General features: G+C 44.1%; 1 long non-coding RNA gene across 1 annotated transcript; it reads left to right on the top strand.

The window, feature by feature from the left end:
• The first annotated feature begins 35 nt into the window (after positions 1-35).
• Positions 36-432, top strand: LOC139027047 (uncharacterized). Its single transcript, XR_011479077.1, has 3 exons — positions 36-148; positions 185-214; positions 327-432. It is a non-coding gene; the product is annotated as an uncharacterized lncRNA (long non-coding RNA).
• Positions 433-16,813: the final 16,381 nt, after the last annotated feature.

The raw sequence follows: 16,813 nt of genomic DNA, 5'->3' as shown, positions 1-16,813 counted from the left end.
AGAGAGAGAATGGGTCTAGTGTCAAGGGGGTCTAGTGTCAAGGGGGCTAAGTGTCAAAGGGGTTCTAGTGTAAAGGGGTTCTAGTGTTAAGGGGGTCTAGTGTTAAGGGGGTCTAGTGTTAAGGGGGTCTAGTGGTTAAGGGTTCTATGTGTTACGAGGGTCTTAGTGTTTAAGGGGTTCTAAGTGTTAAGGGGGTCTAGTGTTAAGGGGGTCTGTTGTCAAAGGGGGTCTAGTGTTTAAGGGGGTCTAGTGTCAAGGGGGTCTAGTGTTCAAAAGGGGGTTCCCCTAGTGTTTAAAGGGGATCTAAGTGGTTTAAGGGGGTCTAGTGTTTAAGGGGGGTCTAGTGTTAAGGGGTTCTAGTGTTAAGGGGGTCTAGTGTAAAGGGGTTCTAGTGTTAAGGAGGGGGTTCTAGTGTTAAGGGGGTCTAGTGTTAAGGGGCTAAGTGTCAAGGGGTCTAGTGTTAAGGGGGGTCTAGTGTTAAAAGGGATTCTAGTGTTAAAGGGGGTCCTAAGTGTTAAGGAGGGTCTAGTGGTTAAGGGGTTCCTAGTGTTAAGGGGGGTCTAGTGTTAGGGGGTCTAGTTTGTTAGGGGGTCAGTGTTAGGGGGGTCTAGTGTTAAGGGGGTCCCTAGCGTTAGGGGTTCTAGTGTTAAAGGGGGTCTAGTGGTTAAGGGGGTCTAGTTGTTAAGGGGTCTAGTGTTTAAGGGGGTCTAGTGTTATAGGGTCTAGTGTTAAGGGTTCTAAGTGTCAAGGGGGTCTAGTGTCAAAGGGGTCTAGTGTTAAGGGGGTCTAGTGTTAAGGGGGTTCTAGTGTTAAGGGGTTCTAGGTTAAAGGGGGTTCTAAGTGTTAAGGGTTTCTAGTGTTAAGGGGTTCTAGTCTGTTAAGGGGGTCTAGTGTCCAAGGGGGTCTAGTGTCAAGGGGGTCTAGTGTCAAGGGGTTCTAGTGGTTAAGGGGTCTAGTGTTAAGGGGGTCTAAGTGTTAAGGGGTTCTAGTGTCAAGGGGGTTCCTAGTGTCAAGGGGTCTAGTGGTTAAAGGGGGTCTAGTATTAGGGGTCTAGTGTTTAAGGGTTCTAATAGTGTTAAGGGGGTCTAGCGTCAAAGGGGTCTAGTGTTAAAGGGGTTCTAGTGGTTTAAGGGGGTCTAGTGTTAAGGTGGGGTCTAGTGTTAAGGGGTTCTAGTGGTTTAAAGGGGTTCTAAGTGTTAAGGGGGGTCTAGTGTTTCAAGGGGGTCCTAGTGGTTAAGGGGGTCTAGTGTCAAGGGGGTCTAGTGTCAAAGGGGGTCATAGGTGTCAAGGGGTTCTAGTGTTAAGGGTTCTAGTGTTAAGGGGGTCTATGTCCAAGGGGTTCTAGTGTCAAGGGGGCTAGTGTCAAAGGGGGTTCTAAAAGTGTTAAGGGGTTCTAGTGTTTAAAGGGGTTCTAGTGTTACGGGGTTCTAGTGTTAAGGGGTTCTTAGTGTTAAGGGGTTCTAGTGTTAAGGGTTCTGTGTTAACGGGGTTCTAAGTGGTTAAGGGGTTCTAGTGTTAAAGGGGTTCTAGTGTTAAGGGGTTCTAGCGTTAAGGGGTCTAGCGTTAAGGGGGTCTAGCGTTAAGGGGGTCTAGCGTTAAGGGGGGTCTAGTGTTAAGAGGGGTCTAGTGGTTAAGGGGTTCTAGTGTTAAGGGGTCATAGTGGTTAAGGGGGTCTAGTGTTAAGGGGTTCTAGTGTCAAAGGGGGTCCTAGTGTCAAGGGGGTCTAAAAGTGTTCAAGGGGGTCTAGTGTTAAGGGGGTCTAGTGTCAAGGGGGTCTAAGTGTCAAGGGGGTCTAGTGTCCAAGGGGTTTCTAGTGTTAAAGGGGTTTAGTGTTAAGGGGGTCTAGTGTCAAGGGGGTCTAGTGTCAAGGGGTTCCTAGTGTCAAGGGTTCTAGTGTTAAAGGGGTTCTAAAAGTGTTAAGAGGGGTCTAGTGGTTAAGGGGGGTCTAGTGTTAAGGGGGTCCTAGTGTTAAGGGGTTTCTAGTTGTACGAGGGTTCTAGTGTTAAGGGGTTCTAGTGTTAAGGGGGTCTAGTCGCGTTAGGGGGTCTAAGTGTCGAAGGGGGGTCCTAGTGTTAAAGGGGTCCTAGTGTCAAGGGGGGTCTAGTTGTCAAGGGGGTCTAGTGTCAAGGGGTTCTAGTGTTAAGGGGTTTTAGTGTTAAGGGGTCTGTGTCAAGGGGGTCTAGTGTCAAGGGGGTCTAGTGTCAAGGGGTTCTAGTGTCAAAAGGGGTCTAGTGTTAAGGGGTTCTAGTGTTACGGGGTTGCTAGTGTTAAGGGTTCTAGTGTTTAAGGGGTTCTAAGTTGTTAAGGGGTTCTAGTGTTAAGGGGTCTAGTGTTAAGGGGTTTCTAGTGTTAAGGGGTTTCTAGTGTTAAGGGGTTCTTAGTGTACGGGGTTCCTAGTGTTAAGGGGGTTCTTAAAGTGTTTTAAGGGGTTTCCTAGCGTTTAGGGGGTCTAGCGTTAAGGGGGTAGCGTTAAAGGGGTTCTAGCGTTTAAGGGGTTCCCAGTGTTAATTAAGGGGGGTCTAGGCATTAATGCGGTTTCTATCGTTAAGGGGTGTGAGGAGTAGAGGGAAGGGAAAGGAGGGAGGAAGAAGTGTTGCAAGAGAGAGATTTGAAGAGTCTGAGTGATATCCTGGCCATGGCCCGCTATGCTCTGCACTGCGATCAAAGCTGGGCAAATAAACATTTGATGCCCATTGTTATGATGGTAACTGTCATCATCATCTCCAAGGCTCTGAGAGAGGACAGGGAGGGAGAGAGGAAGAGAGGGAAAAGAGGGAAGAGAGGGAGGGGAAGGGGAGGAGGGAGGGGAGGTTAGAGGGAGGGAAGAGGAGGGCGAGGAGAGAGGGAGAAGAGGGGAGGAGGGAGGGAGGGGAAGGGTAGAGGGAGGGAGGTGTTTGAGGAGAGAGGGAGCGGAGGGGAGGGGAGGAGAGAGGAGGGGAGGTGTAGAGGGAGGGAGGGGAGTGTAAGAGGGAGGGAGGGGAGGGTAGAAGGGGAGGGAGGGAGGGAAAGGGGAAGGGAGGAGAAGAGGGTAATATGGAGGGAGGTGAGGGGAAGGAGAGAGGGAGGGAGGGAGGGGAGGGTAGAGGGAGAAAAAAGAGGGACGGACGTTGGGTAGTGACAGAAAGGGAGAGAGGTGGGAGTTCAACATGGGGGGACACAAACTAGTTTCTATTGAAAGTCATTCAAAGCCCAATCTTTTGTGTTTGTATGTGCCTGCATGTGTGTGTTTGTGGTATCATAGTAAGAGAACACCTCGTTAAAGGAACAGTCAGGGGTATATTATTGTGTATCATGGTAGAGAACAGACCTCCGTTTAAGGAACACCTCGTTAAGGGAACAGTCCAGGGTATATCATTGTGTATCATGGTAGAGAACACTCGTTAAAGGGAAGCAGTCAGGTATATTATTGTGTATCAATGGTAAGAGAACACCTCGTTAAGGGAACAGTCAGGTATATTATTGTGTATCAAATGGGTAGAGAACACCTCGTTAAGTGGAACAGTCAGGTATATTATTGTGTATGCGTGGTAGAGACACCTCCGTTAAGGAACAGTCAGGTAATTATTGTGTATCGTGGGTAGAGAACACCTCGTTAAGGGACCAGTCAGAGTAATATTATTGTGTATCATGGTAGAGAACACCTTGTTAAGGGAACAAGTCAGGTATATTTAATTGTGTATCGTGGTAGAGAACACCTCGTTAAAGGGCAGTTCAGGTATATTATTGGACTGTATGTTACTACTTTAAACTGGTGTTATGGTCACAGGGGGCTGATTCAGTAGAAAGTCCCAGTAGTATCAATTTTCAAGTTAGGCCTATAGAAGGTGCTCACTTTGTAAAACATATTATATTAACATAAGGCATAGCATTACCCCACTGCGAAGCCCCCCCGTTGAGTGATTTAAACTGGTACCATGCCCTATTTCCGCCCCCCCAGTACTTTAATAACCAGTCCTCCCTTCATTCTCCCTCCATTCCTCTCGTCTGAAAGGAAGTGCAGCCCTTTCATAGTGTCCAAGTGACATGCTGAAGTGAAAGCCCAACAGCATTCATCCCTAGGAAATGTAGACACGTTATTTGCTGGGTGGTAGTGGACATTCTAAAAGGGGTCTGGATGCATGTTAACTAGTGATTGGACTCTGCATGTACTAGTGATTGGACTCCTGTTCATGTACTAGTGATTTGGACTCTGCCATGTTATAGTGATTGACTCTGCAGTCTAGTGATTGGACTCTGTATGTTACTTTAGTGATTTGGGGACTCTGCATGTACTAGTGATTGGACTCTGCATGTACTAGTGATTGGACTCTGCCTCTTCTTTCCAAAGAAAACTGTTTGGTCGGGGGTTTTGTTCAATCCCACATACATGTTTGTTTGTGACCCAAAAGCTGTTCTTCCTTGCTAAATGTATTGTGGAACATCCAGGCGTCCGACAATGGTTTGTTTGTGACCCAAGCTTGTCTTCTTTGCTAAATGTATTGTGAGACATCCAGGGTCCCCTGAAGAAAGGGGTTTGAAAAAAACCACTGAGTTATGGTTCACTGGTGTCAATGTGTCGGCCTCACCAGGGGTGTGGTTCATTAGGAAGAAAAGAAGAACACAGTGAACCGGGTGCTCTAACTCAGTTTTTGTCCAATAAGAAACACATATGTTTTAATGTTCTTGTTTGCAGAAACGCATTTGCTAACTTGTGTGCCCTAATTAACAATCAAGCAGAATAATAGTGGTTTTCTGTTTGGGTGGTCAAAAAATATTAAAGCCTTTTTTTTTGTAAAATGTTGTGACCCAACTGCCGTTCCGGTCACATCCCTGAACTTTGATTTACTACTGCCCTAAAGTCTATATTGTTTGATGAGGTAGCTAAGTCATAGTGTCGATGAGGTAACTAATTCATAGTGTGCGTGAGGAGCTAAGTCATAGTGTTGATTGAGGTAGCTAAAGGTCAATAAAGTGGTCGTGAAGGTAACTAGCCTAGCTGTATTTTTATACGTTGAGAGTGTTTCAAACATGCCTAAAGTCATATTGGTTTGATGAGGTAGCTGGCTAAGCTGTATTTTTAATACAATTGATAGTGGTTCATATTGTTGATGAGCGTAGCTAGAGTCATAGTGTCCGATGAGGTAACTAGCTAGCTGTATAATTATACATTGAGAGTGGTTCAACATGCCCTAAAGTCCATATTGTTGATGAGGTAGCTGGCTAAGCTGTAATTTTATACATTGATAGTGGTTCAGTATTGTTGATGAGGTAAGCTAAGTCCATAGTGTCGATGAGGTAAACTAGCTTAGCTGTATATTAATACATTGAGAGTGGTGTTGATGAGGTTAGCTAAAAGTCAATAGTGTTGATGAGGTAGCCTAGTTTCATAGTGGTTGATGAGGGTAGCAAGGTCATAGTGTTGATGAGGTAGCTAAGTCAATAGGTGTTGATGAAGGTAGCTAAGTCAATAGTGGTTGTATAGGTAGCTAAGTCATAGTGGGGTTTGATGAAGGTAGCTAAGTCATAGTGTTGATGAGGTAGCTAAGTCATAGTGGTTGAATGAGGTAGATAATTCATTGTTGAATGAGGTAGCTAATTCAATAGTGGTTGATGAGGTAGCTAATTCCATAATTGTTGATGAGTAGCTAATTCATTAGTGTTGAGAGGTAAGCTAAGTCATATTGTTGATGAGTAGCTTAAGTCATAGTGTTGATGAAGGTAGCTAAGTCATATTGGTTGATGAGGTAGCTAGGTCCATAGTGTTGATGAGGTAAGCTAAGTCATATTGTTGATGAGTAGCTAAGTCATAGTGTTTGATGAGGTAAGCTGGGAAGTCATAGTGGTGAATGAGGTAGCTAAGTCATAGTGTTGATGAGGTAGCTAAGTCATATTGTTGATGAGGTAGCTAAAGTCAATAGTGGTTGATGAGGTAGCTAAGCCATAGTGTTGATGAGGGTAAGCTAAGTCAATAATTGTTGATGAGGTAGCTAAGTCTCCATAGTGGTTGATGAGGTAGCTCAAGTCATAGTGTTTGATGAGGTAGTAGCTAGCTGTATATTATAAAACTGAAGGGTGGTTCGTAATTGTCGATGAGGTGTTTAAGTGCATAGTGTTCGATGAGGTAGGCTAGCTAGCTGTATATTTTAAACTGAGAGTGGTTCATATTGTCGATGAGGTGCTAAGTCATAAGTGTTGATGAGGTAAGCTAGCTAAGCTGTATATTATAAACTGAGGGTGGTTCGTATTGTTTGATGAGGTGCTAAGTCAATAAAGTGCCTGCTGTTTTATTCATGTCCTGGTTGCTGCATAGTTTACCCCCCAGGTAAAAATAAGTGAGATGTCCCCTCAGAGTAAAATAAGTGAAATGTCCCTCAAGGTAAAAATAAGTAATGTCTCCTCAGGTAAAATAAGTGAAATGTCCCTTCAGGTTAAAATAAGTGAATGTCCCCTCAGGTAAAATAAGTGAATGTCCCCTCAGGTAAAAAATAAGTAAATGTCTCCTCAGGTTATAAAGTGATGTCCCTCAGGTAAAATAAGTGAATGGGTCCCCTCAGGTTAAATAAGTAAATGTCCTCCCTCAGGTAAAATAAGGTGATGTCCCTCTCAGGTAATCAGTGAAATGTCCCCCTCAGGTAAAATAAGTAAATGTCCCTCAGGTAAAATAAGTGAAATGTGCCACTCAGGTAAAATAAGTGAATGTCCCCTCAGGGAGTAAAATAAGTGAATGTCCCCTAGGTAAAATAAGTGAATGTCCGCCTCAGGTAAAATAAGTGAAATTCCTAAGGTAATAAGTGTCTAGTCCCTCCAGGTAAAATAAGTGAATGTCCCTCAGTAAAATAGTGAATGTCTCCTCAAAGGTAAATAAAGGTGAATGTCCCCTCAAGGATAAAATAAGTGAATGTCCCGCTTCAGGTAAAAATAAGTGAAATGTCCCCCTCAGGTAAAATAAGTGAATGTCCCCTCAGGTAAAATAAGTGAATGTCCCCTCAGGTAAAAAATCAGTGAATTGTCCCCTCAAGGTAAAATAAGTGAATGTCCCTGCAGGTAAAAATAAGTGAATGTCCCCTCAGGTAAAATCAGTGAATGTCCCTCAGGTAAAATAAAGTGAATGTCTCCAGGTAAAATAAAGTGAATGTCCCTCAGGTAAAAATCAGTGAATGTCCCCTCAGGTAAAATAGTGAATGTCCCTTCAGGTAAATAAGTGAATGTCCCCTCAGGTAAATATAGTGAAATGTCCCTCAGGTAAAAAATCAGTGAATGTCCCCTCAAGGTAAAATAGTAATTGTCCCCTCAGGTAAAATAAGTGAATGTCCCCCACCCTCAGGTAAAATCAGTGAATGTCCCCTCAGTGAAAATAAGTGAATGTCCCCTCAGGTAAAATAAAGTGAATGTCCCCTCCAGGTTAAAATCAAGTGAATGTCCCTCAGGTAAAAATAAGTGAATGTCCCAGTCTATCTGCTTTGGTACTCCAGCAGGATCCCTCAATCCACTAACAGGAGGCTTTACTGCAAATATGTCAATAATGTTGTCAATTTCTGTAGAAGTTTTAATTTTTTTTGCTATTCTCACATGCTATTTTTTTTCCCTGGACCAATTTGAATCTGTTTGCCGTGCAGGCACCGCCTGTTTTGTCCCCCCTATCTTGGGATGAGTCCTGTCCTTCCATCTTCAAATGTTACCAGAAGTCACCTGTCCATGTGAGTCATACACGGTCACTAAACCTCTGAGTGGTCAGTTGGCAATAAGGCAAGAGTGAATAGTTATTCATGTACTGGAATGTGTGTCGCAGCAAATGGTCAGCGGAAACAGAAAGCACATGAGCTAACTTGTTCTGTTGTCTGTCTGTCCTGTCTGTCCTGTCTGTCCTGTCCTGTCTGTCTGTCTGTCTGGTCTGTCTGTCCTGTCTGTCTGTCCTGTCTGTCTTCTGTCTGTCCCCTGTCCTGTCTGTAATGAAAATGTATATGTCTCTGTGATTATCTCATCATGCGTGTCACTAATATTAAACGACACTTCATTGTAAACGTCAAGTCAGTTCAGACGGACAAGATGGGACAGACAGACTGATATCCCTCCCACTGTTGTTTTGTTTTCAGACCACTAAAAGCAGCCCTGGAGCAAATGGATTGCCTACAGGCGGAGAGACCATGTGGTGGGGTTATGTGTTTCGTAAATACCTTCTGTTTGTCCAACTTGGCTCTCTCACTCGGCCTCATGGTCAAGCTGACACCATAAAGCTGATAGTAAACACTACACTGGCCCTGACAATTTTCTCTCCTTCTCTCTGTATTGTTATCTCTTTCTCTCATCTCTCTCCTCTCTTTTGCTCTCTCTCTCTCTCCACCTCTCTCTCTCTCTCTCTCTCTCTCCTTCTCCTCGTCTCTCTCTCTCTCTCTTCTCTTCCATCTCTCTCGTCTATCTCTTTTCGCTCCTCTCTCTCTTTCTTCCTTTGTCTCTTTCTCTGTCTCTTTCTTCCCTCTCCGCCGTTGATTATCTTCCCTCTTCTCTCTCTTTCTCTCTTCTCTGCTCTCTCGTTTCTGTCTCTGTCTGTTCTCATCTTCCTCGTCTCTCTCTGTCTCTCTCTTTCTTCTCTCCTCTATCCCTCTCGCTGTCTTCCTCCTGTTTGTCTTTCTGCCTCATTCTTGCCACCCTCACTACCCCGCTCCCCCTCCTTCTCTCTATCCAAACTCCTCAGTGTCTCCGGCTACTAGAGTCTGATCCCCTCCTCTTCTCCCCCTTCCTCCCTTCAGTGTCCTGCTACTAGAAGTCTGATCCCCTCCTCTTCTCCCCCTCTCCTCCTTCAGTGGCTCCTGCTACTAGAGTCGGATCCCCTCCTCTTCTCCCCCTCTCCTCCCTTCAGTGTCTCCGGCTACTAGAGTCTGATCGCCCCTCCTCTTCTCCCCCCTCTCCTCCCTTCAGTGTCTCCTGCTACTAGAGTCTGATCCCCTCCTCTTCTCCCCCTCTCCTCCCTTCAGTGTTCTCCTGCTACTAGAGTCTGATCCCCTCCTCTTCTCCCCTCTCCTCCTTCAGTGGCTCCTGACAAGGTCTGATCCCCTCCTCTTCCTCCCCTCTCCTCCCTTCAGGTGTCTCGCTGCTACTAGAGTCTGATCCCCTCCTCTTCCTCCCCCTCTCCTACTTCAGTGTCTCTGCTACTAGCTGATCCCCTCCTCTTCTCCCCCTCTCCTCCCTTCAGTGTCTCCTGCTACTAGAGTCTGATCCCCTCCTCTTCTCCCCCTCTCCTCCCTTCAGTGTCTCCTGCTACTAGAGTCGGATCCCCTCCTCTTCTCCCCCTCTCCCTACCTTCAGTGTCCCTCGGTACTAGAGTCTGATCCCTCCTCTTCTCCCCTCTCCTCCCTTCAGTGTCTCCTGCTACTAAGAGTCTGATCCCCTCCTCTTCTCCCCCTCTCCTACCTTCAGTGTCTCCTGCTACTAGAGTCTGATCCCCTCCTCTTCTCCCCCTCTCCTCCCTTCAGTGTCTCCGGCTACTAGAGTCTGACACAGAGAGAGACACAGAGAGAGACACAGAGAGCGACAGAGAGAGAGAGAGAGAACAGAGACAGAGAGAGAGAGAGAGAGAGAGACAGAGAGAGACACAGAAGAGAGAGAGAGAGAGAGAGAAGCAGAGAGAGAGAGAGACACACACAGAGAGAGAGAGACACACATAGAGAATCAATAGTACGTGGACTATTTTATCTGACCTCAACCCAGAGTCTCTCAGAGCGTTCACAGTCAGCCCATTGACACCCCTATCAGACCACAGCAAAATCACAGTCTACTTGAACAGAGCAACACTCAATCAAGAGTAATCAAAGCCAAAGGAACTGAACAATATTAAGAAAAGCTGTAGATGGAAGGAAAGTAGTGTGGAAACCTACCAAAAAACTATTTGGCAACAACAAATTCAATCCCTTCTAGACAACTTCCTGGACAAAATGTTTCACTGTAATAGTGAAGGTGTAAAACTTGGCAGCAGAAAACCTAAACAGTATATTTGACCTCTCAGCTTCCCTATCAAATCTAAACATTTCAAACAGACAACCTAAGAAAATTAACAACAATGACAAATGGTTTGATGAAGAATGCAAAAACCTAAAAGAAAGAAATTGAGAAACATATCCAACCAAAAACACTAACCAGAAAACCTGAGTTCACGCCTTCACTATGGTGAATCACTAAAACAATACAGAAACCCTGAGTTACGCCTTCACTATGGTGAATCACTAAAAACAATACAGAAACCCTGAGTTTACGCCTTCACTATGGTGAATCACTAAAACAATACAGAAAACCTGAGTTTACGCCTTCACTACGGTGAATCACTAAAACAATACAGAAACCCTGAGTTTACGCCTTCACTAGGTGAATCACTAAAACAATACATAAGAATCCATAGAATCTAACCACTTCCGGGAAAATTGGACACATTAAAAAACAACAACAACAAAAGTTATCTATGCAAAACGGAGATGGTGTAAACCACTTCTCAATCTTTTTGGCTCGATAAAACAAGAACAAACAGCAAAAAATATATACATGATCAAATAGAAATCTTAGAATCAACTTTTAAAGACTAGATTTTGATAAATACGCGGTATCGGCCTAACTCGGCCTAACTCTGCTCTCACTGTTATATTGAATGAACTACAAGACAAAAATACAAACCCTCCAACCCAAAAAGGCTTGTGGTGTTGATGGTATCCTAAATGAAATGATAAAATATACAGACCACAAATTCCAGTTGTCTATACTTAAACTCTTTAACATCGTCCTCAACTCTGGCATCTTCCCCAATATTTGGAACCAAGGACTGATCACCTCAATCCACAAAAGTGGAGGCAAATTTGACCCAATAACTACCGTGGGAAACACAGCAACCTTGGGATCCTCTGCATTATCATTAACAGCAGACCCGTAACATTTCCTCAGTGAAAACAATGTACTGAGGAAATGTCAAATGATTTGTTGATTTCAAGAAAGCTTTTGACTCAATTTGCACAAGGGTCTGCTATACAAACTGATGTAAAGTGGTGTTGGGAGAAAACATACAACATAATACAATTCATGTACACCAAACAAGTGTGCGGTTAAAATTGGCAAAAAACACACACATTTCTTCCCACAGGCCGTGGGGTGCAACAGGGATGCAGCTTGAGCCCCACCCTCTTCAACATATATATCAACGAATTGGCGAGGGCACTAGAACAGTCTGCAGCACCCGGCCTCACCCTACTAGAATCTGAAGTAAATGTCTACTGTTTGCTGATTATCTGGTGCTTCTGTCACCAACCAAGGAGGGTCTACAGCAGCACCTAGATATTCTGCACAGATTCTGTCAGACCTGGGCCCTGACAGTAAATCTCAGTAAGACAAAAATAAAAAAGTCCAGTTGCCAGGACTACAAACAGAAATTCCATCTAGGCACCGTTGCTTAAAGCACACAAAAAAACTTACATACCTTGGCCTCAACATCAGCACCACAGGTAACTTCCACAAAGCTGTATACAATCTAAGAGACAAGGAAGAAGGGCCTTCTATGGCATCAAAAGGCACATAACATTTCACATACCAATTAGGATCTGGCTAAAAATACTTGAATCAGTTATAGAACCCATTGCCCTTTATGGTTGTGAGGTCTGGGGTCCGCTCACCAACCAGGAATTCACAAAAGGGACAAACACCAAATTGAGACTCTGCATGAAGAATCTGCAAAAATATCCTCCGTATACAACGAAAAACACCAAAATAATTTATGCAGAGCAGAGTTAGGCCGATACGTACCGCGTATTTATCAAAATCCAGAAAAGAGCAGTTCAATTCTACAACCACCTAAAATGAAGCGATTCCCAAACCGTCCAATGCCATCAACCTGGAGAATCAATCAAGCTGGTCCTGGGACTGTTCACAAACACAAACAGAGACCCAGGACAGCAACACAATTAGACCCCGACCAAATCATCAAAAATGAAAAAAGAGAATTACTTGACACAATTGGAAAGAATTAACAAAAAAACAGAGAAAACTAGAATGATATTTGGCCCTAAACAGAGAGTACACAGTGGCAGAATACCTGACCACTGTGACTGACCCAAACTTAAGGAAAGCTTTGACTATGTACAGACTCAGTGAGCATGGCCTTGCTATTGAGAAGCCGCTGTAGGCAGACAAGGCTCTCAAGAGAAGACAGGCTATGTGCACACTGCCCACAAAATGAGGTGGAAACTGAGCTGCACTTCCTAACCTCCTGACAAATGTATGACCTTATTGAGAACCATATTTCCCTCAGATTACACAGATACACAAAGAATTAGAAAACAAACCCGATTCTGATAAACTCCCATATCTACTGGGTGAAATACCACAGTGTTCCATCACAGCAGCAGGATGTGTGACCTGTTGCCACAAGAAAAGGGCAACCAGTGAAGAACAAACACCATTGTAAAAACAACCCATATTTATGTTTATTTATTTTCCCTTTTGTACTTTAACCATTTGTACATCGTTACAACTCTGTATATAGACATAATATGACATCTGAAATGTCTCTCTACCTTCTGGACCTTCTGTGTGTAATGTTTATGTTCATGTTTTATTTCACTTTTGTTTATTATCTATTTCACTTGTTTTGGCAATGTGAACATATGTTTCCCTTGTAAATATAGCCGCTTGAATTGAATCGGAGAGAGAGGAGAGAGAGTTGGGGAGAGAGGAGAGGTAGTGGAGGGAGAAGAGAGAGGTAGGAAGGAGAGGGAGGAAGGTAGAGGAGAGAGAGAGGGGGAGGAGGTAGAGGAAAGAGAGAGGGAGGAGGTAGGGAGAGAGAGGGAGATGTAGGGGAGGGAGAGAGAGGAGGGATGGTATGGGAGAGGAGGGAGGGGGAGGGGAGAGAGGAGGGGGGGGGAGGGAAAAGAAAGAGGGAGAGGTGGGAGGTAGAGAGAGAGAGAGAAGAGAGAAAGAGGGAGAAGGGAAAAGGGAGGATGGAGAGGGGGGCAGACAGACACACGGGCCATGGCCTGGATTTTTTTCGCTTCCATTTTCCAGGATATTCATTTCACCCTTCATCTCTAAATTGGACTTCAAATTTTTATTGCTTTCCAAAGCTCATTTTCAGCGCTGCAGAAATCCAGGCCATGGCCGGTGGTGTGCGGTCTGCCCCGCCACCTCCTTTCTCTTCTCTCCTCTCTCCCTCTTTCTCCACCTCTTTCCTCCCTCTCTCTCTCCTCCCTCCCTCTTCCCTCTCTCTCCCATACCTATCCCTCTTTCTTCCTCTCTCCCCTCCCCTACATCTCCCTCTCTCTCCCCTACCTCCCTCCCTCTCTCTCTCCTCTACCTCCCTCCCCCCCTCTCTCTCTCCTCTACCTTCCTCCCTCTCCCTTCCCTACCTCTCTCTCTCTCCCTCCACTACCTCTCCCTCTCTCCCCAACTCTCTCTCCCTCTCTCTCCGATTCAATTCAAGCGGCTATATTTACAAGGGAAACATATGTTCACATTGCCAAAACAAGTGAAATAGATAATAAACAAAAGTGAAATAAAACATGAACAGTAAACATTACACACCAGAAGGTCCAGAAGGTAGAGAGACATTTCAGATGTCATATTATGTCTATATACAGAGTTGTAACGATGTACAAATGGTTAAAGTACAAAAGGGAAAATAAATAAACATAAATATGGGTTGTTTTTACAATGGTGTTTGTTCTTCACTGGTTGCCCTTTTCTTGTGGCAACAGGTCACACATCCTGCTGCTGTGATGGAACACTGTGGTATTTCACCCAGTAGATATGGGAGTTTATCAGAATCGGGTTTGTTTTCTAATTCTTTGTGTATCTGTGTAATCTGAGGGAAATATGTGTCTCTAATAAGGTCATACATTTGTCAGGAGGTTAGGAAGTGCAGCTCAGTTTCCACCTCATTTTGTGGGCAGTGTGCACATAGCCTGTCTTCTCTTGAGAGCCTTGTCTGCCTACAGCGGCCTTTCTCAATAGCAAGGCTATGCTCACTGAGTCTGTACATAGTCAAAGCTTTCCTTAAGTTTGGGTCAGTCACAGTGGTCAGGTATTCTGCCACTGTGTACTCTCTGTTTAGGGCCAAATATCATTCTAGTTTTCTCTGTTTTTTTGTTAATTCTTTCCAATGTGTCAAGTAATTCTCTTTTTTCATTTCTGATGATTTGGTCGGGGTCTAATTGTGTTGCTGTCCTGGGTCTCTGTTTGTGTTTGTGAACAGTCCCAGGACCAGCTTGATTGATTCTCCAGGTTGATGGCATTGGACGGTTTGGGAATCGCTTCATTTTAGGTGGTTGTAGAATTGAACTGCTCTTTTCTGGATTTTGATAAATACGCGGTATCGGCCTAACTCTGCTCTGCATAAATTATTTTGGTGTTTTTCGTTGTATACGGAGGATATTTTTGCAGAATTCTTCATGCAGAGTCTCAATTTGGTGTTTGTCCCTTTTTGTGAATTCCTGGTTGGTGAGCGGACCCCAGACCTCACAACCATAAAGGGCAATGGGTTCTATAACTGATTCAAGTATTTTTAGCCAGATCCTAATTGGTATGTGAAATGTTATGTGCCTTTTGATGCCATAGAAGGCCCTTCTTCCCTTGTCTCTTAGATTGTATACAGCTTTGTGGAAGTTACCTGTGGTGCTGATGTTGAGGCCAAGGTATGTATAGTTTTTTTGTGTGCTTTAAGGCAACGGTGCCTAGATGGAATTTCTGTTTGTAGTCCTGGCAACTGGACTTTTTTATTTTTGTCTTACTGAGATTTACTGTCAGGGCCCAGGTCTGACAGAATCTGTGCAGAATATCTAGGTGCTGCTGTAGACCCTCCTTGGTTGGTGACAGAAGCACCAGATAATCAGCAAACAGTAGACATTTGACTTCAGATTCTAGTAGGGTGAGGCCGGGTGCTGCAGACTGTTCTAGTGCCCTCGCCAATTCGTTGATATATATGTTGAAGAGGGTGGGGCTCAAGCTGCATCCCTGTTGCACCCCACGGCCCTGTGGGAAGAAATGTGTGTGTTTTTTGCCAATTTTAACCGCACACTTGTTTGTGTACATGAATTGTATTATGTTGTATGTTTTCTCCCAACACCACTTTACATCAGTTTGTATAGCAGACCCTTGTGCCAAATTGAGTCAAAAGCTTTTCTGAAATCAACAAATCATTTGACATTTCCTCAGTACATTGTTTTCACTGAGGAAATGTACGGGTCTGCTGTTAATGATAATGCAGAGGATTTCCCCAAGGTTGCTGTGTTTCCCACGGTAGTTATTGGGGTCAAATTTGCCTCCACTTTTGTGGATTGAGGTGATCAGTCCTTGGTTCCAAATATTGGGGAAGATGCCAGAGTTGAGGACGATGTTAAAGAGTTTAAGTATAGACAACTGGAATTTGTGGTCTGTATATTTTATCATTTCATTTAGGATACCATCAACACCACAAGCCTTTTTGGGTTGGAGGGTTTGTATTTTTGTCTTGTAGTTCATTCAATATAACAGTGAGAGCAGAGTTAGGCCGAGTTAGGCCGATACCGCGTATTTATCAAAATCTAGTCTTTAAAAGTTGATTCTAAGATTTCTATTTGATCATGTATATATTTTTTTGCTGTTTGTTCTTTGTTATCGAGCCAAAAAGATTGGAGAAGTGGTTTACACCATCTCCGTTTTGCATAGATAACTTTGTGTTGTTTGTTTTATGTGTTCCAATTTTCCCGGAAGTGGTTAGATTCTATGGATTCTTATGTATTGTTTTAGTGATTCACCATAGTGAAGGCGTAAACTCAGGGTTTCTGTATTGTTTTAGTGATTCACCGTAGTGAAGGCGTAAACTCAGGTTTTCTGTATTGTTTTAGTGATTCACCATAGTGAAGGCGTAAACTCAGGGTTTCTGTATTGTTTTAGTGATTCACCATAGTGAAGGCGTAAACTCAGGGTTTCTGTATTGTTTTAGTGATTCACCATAGTGAAGGCGTGAACTCAGGTTTTCTGGGTTAGTGTTTTTGGTTGGATATGTTTCTCAATTTCTTTCTTAGGTTTTTGCATTCTTCATCAAACCATTTGTCATTGTTGTTKATTTTCTTAGGTTGTCTGTTTGAAATGTTTAGATTTGATAGGGAAGCTGAGAGGTCAAATATACTGTTTAGGTTTTCTGCTGCCAAGTTTACACCTTCACTATTACAGTGAAACATTTTGTCCAGGAAGTTGTCTAGAAGGGATTGAATTTGTTGTTGCCWAATWGTTTTTTGGTAGGTRTCRACAKTACTTTCCTTCCATCTARAGCWTTTCTTAATATTYTMCWGTTCCTTTGGCTTTGATTACTCTTGATTGAGTGTTGCTCTGTTCAAGTAGACTGTGATTTTGCTGTGGTCTGATAGGGGTGTCAATGGGCTGACTGTGAACGCTCTGAGAGACTCTGGGTTGAGGTCAGTGATAAAATAGTCCACAGTACTATTGATTCTCTATGTGTGTCTCTCTCTCTCTGTGTGTGTCTCTCTCTCTCTCTGTCTCTCTCTCTCTCTCTCTCTCTCTGTGTCTCTCTCTGTGTCTCTCTCTCTGTGTCGAGACTCTAGTAGCCGGAGACACTGAAGGGAGGAGAGGGGAGAAGAGGAGGGGATCAGACTCTAGTAGCAGGAGACACTGAAGGAGGAGAGGGGAGAAGAGGAGGGGATCAGACTCTAGTAGCAGGAGACACTGAGGGGAGAGGGGGAGAAGAGGAGGGAATCAGACTCTAGTAGCCGGAGACACTGAAGGAGGAGAGGGGGAGAAGAGGAGGGGATCGACTCTAGTAGCAGGAGACACTGAAGGGAGGAGAGGGGAGAAGAGGAGGGATCAGACTCTA

This window comes from Salvelinus sp. IW2-2015, unplaced genomic scaffold (assembly GCF_002910315.2).
Source record: "Salvelinus sp. IW2-2015 unplaced genomic scaffold, ASM291031v2 Un_scaffold6983, whole genome shotgun sequence".
NCBI classification, from domain to species: domain Eukaryota; kingdom Metazoa; phylum Chordata; class Actinopteri; order Salmoniformes; family Salmonidae; genus Salvelinus; species Salvelinus sp. IW2-2015.
Note: the sequence above shows the minus strand (reverse complement) of the source record. Positions and strands in the feature narration are given on the sequence as shown.